Genomic DNA, 6,713 nt, shown 5'->3' with positions numbered 1-6,713 from the left:
TTTAAGTGTTTTGCAGGAAGTTGGTTGAAATAATTTCAACCCAGACACCAGGTTTCTTCCATGATACACAGCTCCACGAAATTTGTTTCCATCCAATTGATAGGAATAAAAAGTAATTTTAATTTGTCTTTTTTTTTTTTTTTGGTGGCACAGAGAAGTGAAACTATCAGTTATTAATAGATTCCTTTAGTAATAAATGAGGAAAAGGAGAGGAAAGAAAAGATCTGGGATTTGCAGGATGCTGATTTCTACCCATGTTTCTGAGGGTGTGACTTCAAAAAAGAGTTCAATCGCACTTACACCGCTGTACTAATTACTACTGGCAATCTATTTATAGATGTTAAAAAGGAAAATACTCAACGGACATAAAAATAGTCAAAAGGTTCTTTACTGCAGATCTATTCCTCCCCCCACACAAAAGACACAAAATAAACATATAATTGGGATGGCAACTCCGTCAGACAATCCAATTCACACAGCCACTTGTCCCCCATAGAGGTGAGCAGAACAGGTATTAGGCTTTATTAGTCATGTTATATCAGTAACCAGATGTGTCAATGGCAGCTTATTTGAGGTCCACGCATTCTCTGAACACGTGTAGAAAAGCATGGCTGTCGTTCGCTGATGTCCCACATCTGAACACATTCAGCTACCATGGAAACTACAATGGAAGGAGAAATACATTTATTCTAAAATTCATTTACTGGGATTTTTAAGCATCCTTTCTCCTAGAGAGTCCCAGAGTGTGGTAATGTGCTAGGGACTGCTGTGTCTTCCAGCATGAGTTCCCATCCTCCGAGGGTCCTGGGAGGGACAGTGGATTGGTCCTAGAGCCCCCATGAAAGGAGGGATGGGCCCATTGGGTGGAACATGTGTGGCCCCAAACCTGGGAGTAGCGGCAGGGCAATATGGGGAGTGGGGGCGGCAGGGCAATGTTCACTGCAGCTGAGGACCACTTGGGGGTAGGCTGAAATCTTTGGCAGATGCATCATCTGCTGCTGCAGGAGAAAGAGCTCCTGGCGGTGCTGGAATAGGCTCTAGGTGCATCCCAGGACCTATGGTTCTGTCCTCTTTCTCTTTTCCTGTGGCTGCTTGGGCTCGTCCCCATTTCACGTCGAGGCTGTGGCCCTTGCCAATCAACTTATTAGAAGATTTCTCAGCAGCCACTTCCACAGCCTGCCCTGGGCAAACTGGATGAAAGCACACTGCCGTCCTGCACAGCAGCGATGGTTAAGATCTCTCCGAACTGGCAGCAATGATTTCTCAGATCTGTCTCAGGAATGGTATCCCCCGGACTGCCAACATCTCATGTGGTGATAGTCTTGTCCTCTGGTGGGTGCAGGTGAGGCATGGCTGAAGTCTGCCTTAGACGTTTAACTGCGGCAGGGTCAGATTCCATACTACTGGTCTTAACATTCTGATTAGCAAGGGTCACCTGGATCCGCGGGCTTCTTGTGTCTGCATGGACGCTCCTCTTTTCTCTGACGTTCTCCTTTCACCCAGAAGGAGCCAGTGTGGGGCCAATTCCTTCTGTCGTCCGGTGTGGTCTGGGCCAGTTTGAGCAGCATGTCACTGGTGGATGTGGCTTTTCCCAGCATGCCAATTGGCCATGTTTCATCAGAGTTGGAAATATCTCCGTATTCTGTAATGTGGCGGGAGGATCACCGGAACCCAGGAGTTCGAATCCAGCATGGGCAACATAGTGAGACCCCCGTCTCTTAAAAAAAAAAAAAAAAATCGAAACAGTACATGTAAATATGGGAAGCCATGGCATGGATGAAACCTAAGATTTCTCAGAAATAAGTGGGAAGCCTCTAATCCTACCTGGAGAGTGCTTTTCCGAGGATTTCTCAGCATGAGTCTCAATCTCACAAAGCACCTTCAAAAACTGGGCTACCCTGTATCACAAGTATGGCAGTCAGTCCAACAGGCTGGAAATAACGGTCATTTCCATGTAAGTAACGGTAGAAACTAATCAAGGACCAGATGCCGAGACTGCCCCTGTGCCCACAGTTGGAAGAGTAAGTAGTTGAACCCCACGTAATTCTCCACTTCTTGGCAGATGGTTGCTCAGCTACATCTGGTACCCCTGCTGCCTTCTGTTTAAAGAACTTTGTATTCTAGGGCACTCTCTTGGCCCCATGACGAGTAGAAAGAGGTGGTGACTTAATCCACAAAGTAGATGTATTTGGTACAACCAGGGCGTCCAAAGTTCTCAACCTGCATGACTTTGGGAAGAATGGTTTTGTTGAAGTGATCCTCCACGGTAGGGGCACTGAAATCTCCCTGTACTTGCTCTCATCCATAAAGAAGGCGCCCCAGGGTAAAATACTTCTGTTAAGAACTTGTATTTGTCCTTAAGAGCTTTGTTGGTAATGACTTCACCGTTTGCCTAAAGCTCAGCTCGCTTCTCTTGCTGCTTTCTCCTTCTCAAGCACTTCTCCATCTTCTCTGTCCCTCTTGATTCTAAAATCTCTCCAACTTTCCATGTCTTGCATTCGTCCTTGTCACTCCTGTCAGCAGTGTCGAGGGCACCTGTGCAGCCAGGGACCGCTTGTTCTCCTCCAGCTCATCCTCAGTCTCCTACAATCTCGAGGGTGCACTGACGCCTCTCCCCAGCCAGTTTTGCTTCCTGCTCCGGTGCCTTCTGTTCAATGCTTCATTCAGCCCCACCTTCTGGAACTGTCACTCAGCCCTTCTTCCGAATGCAGCCTGGCTGGCTAATGGTGGGACTCCAGCCCACCTTCTGTGTGCTCAGACTCTGACCCTGAGTGCCCCCAAGGCATCCTCGTCATCCGCCCCCGTGACTTCCATCTTCATTTTCTCTCTCCTGTCTCCCTGACACATCCGCCACTGCACTGCTCCATCTTCTCACCCTCCATCTCTTCCTCCTCTTCTTCACTGCTGTCTCCTCCTTCCGTGCCCCAAACGTCTCCTACTTGCAAGCTGCTTTCTCCCAGCTCATCAGGCTCCAGGCTATTCTGACGTCCAGCCATTCTCTTGTCCCCATCATCACTGATCCCTTCCTGTAAACGCTGCAGCCGGGTTGGCTACACTCCTGCTCCTCCCTCCTGTTCCTCAGCTCTGCCTCTTGTTCTTCAGTTTTTTTAATGAACAGAAATTCCCCATGCTCCTCATCTGAAGACTCCTACAGGGGCACAGTCTGGCCTCTTTCCATACACGTAACATTTGACTTTCACTTTCTCCGTGAACATCTCCCCTTTTTCATTGCAAAGTGGGATGGCCCAGCATACACTGAATGGGCAGCTGCTTCACCAGTGTCTCTGGGACCAATATGCAGATGGCAGCAGCAGTGATTCCCCAAACCGACCGATTCCAAACAGCGAGCGCTGTTTCTTGTGAACACCTGTCAATAGACATGAAAACTCCTTTCCACCTGAGTCCACAGACCACGGCTGCAGGTACTTTTCTGTAGTCATCCAGATACGTGGGTTTTCCCAAGGCACAGAATGTGAAGTCCACATGCTCCCAGTTCTGCCCGTTTCAGGTGTGAGGCCCAGAGAGGTCATCACCTTGAGAGCATCTGGAGGCCACAGTTACTTCCAGGGTGGGAAGTGGGACTCTCCCAGTCCTGGTGTCTGTCCTGCAAAGGAGCAGAACTTACATCTCAGCCACCTGATCAAATCAGACCCATCTAGGAAGCGCCCTGGTGAATAATTTAAAGATTTGGGACTGACTGCATCAGCCAAGTGCCTGCAGGGTGGCTCCTAAGCCAGCTTGGATTGGGTACCAGAGAGAGGGTGTGTCTAACTTCCCTTTAGAGCAGGGATTCTAAAGGGCTCTAGGCCCCATAGACCCAACTACAAAATTAATCTGTCAAGTCTCTATAAATGCGCACCCACAATTTCTGAATTTTTTTCCCTACCTCACTGAGAGTTATCAGTCAAACAGAAGTGCCCAAACCCCAGCCTCTATATAACTAACTGTGGAATTAGCAGATATTTCTTCATTCTGGAATCAAAATAGTTTAGGCATGAGGGTCTTTCCATGGACAACGGCAATGGCAACCTTGAAGGCAACCCTGCTTGTATTGTCCTTGGTATTCACACCAAACCTGCTTGCAGACGTTTACTAATTAGAGATGGTCTTGGGGAAATGGGGCTCTGAGCCTGGGGTGACACTCAACTCCCAGCCAGAGGTGCCTGCAGGTGACTGACACATGGGTAGATTCCCTGTCCCAGCAGGTCCTGGCTGTGTCCCTCTGCCTGGGATTGAACACACCACGTCAGAGGTTCTGAACCAACTCCCCACCTAAGTGTTTATGTCTGCTCCAGAGGTGACAGAATGGAAGCCCTCTAGCAGCCCACTGGCCTCCATCCTTGCTTCCTGGCCAGCTTCTAAAACCCTAGGAGTCTCCAGATCGATCGATAAGGGTGTCTTTTGTATACTAATGAAATAAAAGTGGCTGAGGACCCTTAGATAGCTTCAGGTTGAAAACTGGTCACCAGAAGACCAAGGCATGATTAGAGGGCTGGAACTTCAGACCCACTCCCCCAACCTCCAAGTAGGGGAAGAGGGGACGCAGGTTGAGTTGATCACCAATGGCCAACCATTTAATCAACCATGCCTACATAATGAGGTTTCCATAAAACCCCAAAGGACTGGGTTCGAAGAGCTTCCAGATAGCTGAAAAAGTGGGGGTTCCTGGAGGGTGGTGCTCTGGAAAGGCCATGGAAGCTCTGCACCCCTTCCCCCGTATCTTGCCCTATGCACCTTTTCCATCTGGCTATTCTTCTGTATCCTTTGTAAGAAATGGGTCAACATAAGTCAAGTGTTTCCCTGAGTTCTATAGGCTGCTCTAGCAAATTAATTGAACCTGAAGAGGAGGTTGTGGGAACACTTGATTTGTAGCCAGTGGGTCAGAATAGAACATCACTTAATGATTCTCCTCCGTTTTTACTCCCGAGTTTTTTCTGCAGCCACCAGGCCAGATCCAGGGCAGGCAGAGAACTGGCACTTCCTGTGCTTTGTTGGAATTCAGGTGAGTCAGGAGGTGCCTTAATGTAGAAATGTGTTTGTTTCTCTGCACTTCTGGCCCCCAGTTCTTTAAATAGCCTCCCAATCTTCAATCTTGTTTCAGCTTGCAATATCTTCTCTTTTAAAAAATTAAAAAAAAATGTTTTTTTATGTTCCCTGTCCAGTGTTGGTTTCCGTTCTTCTCTTTGCATTGATTTCCATTTCAGCCAGGCAGCTTTCCTCCAGCGTATGGCGATCCTTGGCTGCCTAGTCATATCGAAGAGCAAGGTATTTAAAGTGCTGCCTGATGTGAGGCCAAAGTGGGAGGATCGCTTGAGTCCAGGACTTTGAGGCCAGCCTGGGCAACACAGCAAGGTCCCATCTCAAAAAAAAACAAAAACAACGAAATACTGCTGAGCGCGCTGTGTGCGAGGTGTACTGGAGGTGGGCCGTCAGGGTGATGAGGCAGAGTGCCAGCCACTCTACTGGAATAACTAAATGTCTGCATTTATACATCTTTTCTCCTTGGCAGGCTAGTTTCCTCAGAAAGGAATCCTCCAGTCTGGGCCCCACAGAGGAGACGAGGTTGAGAGATCTCACCATTCACTTGAAGAATTCCACTCACTTTCCCTGTTTTTCCACAAGAGAATCCATCCCTGCTCTCGGCAGTGCCTCGGATCCCTGAGTCCAGAGCAGCATCACCCACTGTATCCAGCCCCTGGCCACGTGTGGCAATCTGAATTAAAATTAAATTTACAATTTAGTTCCTTGGTCACACTGCCCACATTTTAAGTGGCTGTTGAGACACTTGCTAATGGACAGTGCAGATAGAAAACATTTCCGTCATCACAGAAACTTCTATTGGACAGTGCTGGAGACCGAACCTCAGGTTTTATACTTGGGGAGTACTTTCCTAACTACACTGTTGGAGGAGGGAATCTGGAAGTTTGATTATTCTTTATACAATCTTTTCATTAATTCTTTAATTTTTGATCCTACCCTGAACTCAGCTTCAGAGGTAAGTGAAGGTCCCCTTTGTTGAAACTTGACTCTTATCCGCCCCCCACCCTAACACACACACACACACACACACACACACACACACACGCAGGCAGGAGGTCGCAGGTCTCTGTTGTTAATTACCTCTTGTCCCTCTGTCTTCCATCTTCCCTATCCTACTCCTTCACTGTCACTCTACTGGGTTTTAGGCAGGGAGCAGAGACAATATGTGTGCTTGATCTGCCATGTTAAACCTTAAGATCTCCTGAGAATGTTCTTCACATAACTGGTGACAAAGGGAATGAGTAAAAATTGGCCTATTGTTTAGATTTGTCAAGCTTTGTTCTTAAATGTTATAGTTTTCACAAAATTTTTTCATCTCTGATTTCTTCATATTCCATTGTTTTATTTTTTTCCCAAAGATTATTTGAGAACTTACTACAGGCAAGGCACTGTTCTAGTTGTAAGTTTTCTTACTTTACCCTTTTTCATGAAAAATATTGTTGCTAAACAGTTCAGTGAAAGTTTAATAATTACATATGGTAGCAAAACCTCATGAAGGCAAGGTTATTTTCATTTTTTTTCTTTTTTCATTGTTAGTATTATTATTATTGGAGACAGGGTCTCACTCTGTTTCCCAGGCTGGAGTACAGTGAGGTCCTTACAGCTCAATACAACCTGAAACTCCTGGGCTCAAGCGATCCTCCTGCCTCAGCCTCCCCAGTATCTGGGGCTAT

At 47.1% G+C, this 6,713-nt stretch overlaps 1 pseudogene; it reads right to left on the bottom strand.

Moving 5' to 3' along the window:
• Positions 1 to 756: 756 nt before the first annotated feature.
• On the bottom strand, positions 757 to 2,996 carry LOC138382476 (pre-mRNA-splicing factor RBM22 pseudogene; annotated as a pseudogene).
• Between the last annotated feature and the right edge of the window lie 3,717 nt (positions 2,997 to 6,713).

Source organism: Eulemur rufifrons, chromosome 4 (assembly GCF_041146395.1).
Source record: "Eulemur rufifrons isolate Redbay chromosome 4, OSU_ERuf_1, whole genome shotgun sequence".
Taxonomy (NCBI): Eukaryota; Metazoa; Chordata; class Mammalia; order Primates; family Lemuridae; genus Eulemur; species Eulemur rufifrons.
Note: the sequence above shows the minus strand (reverse complement) of the source record. Positions and strands in the feature narration are given on the sequence as shown.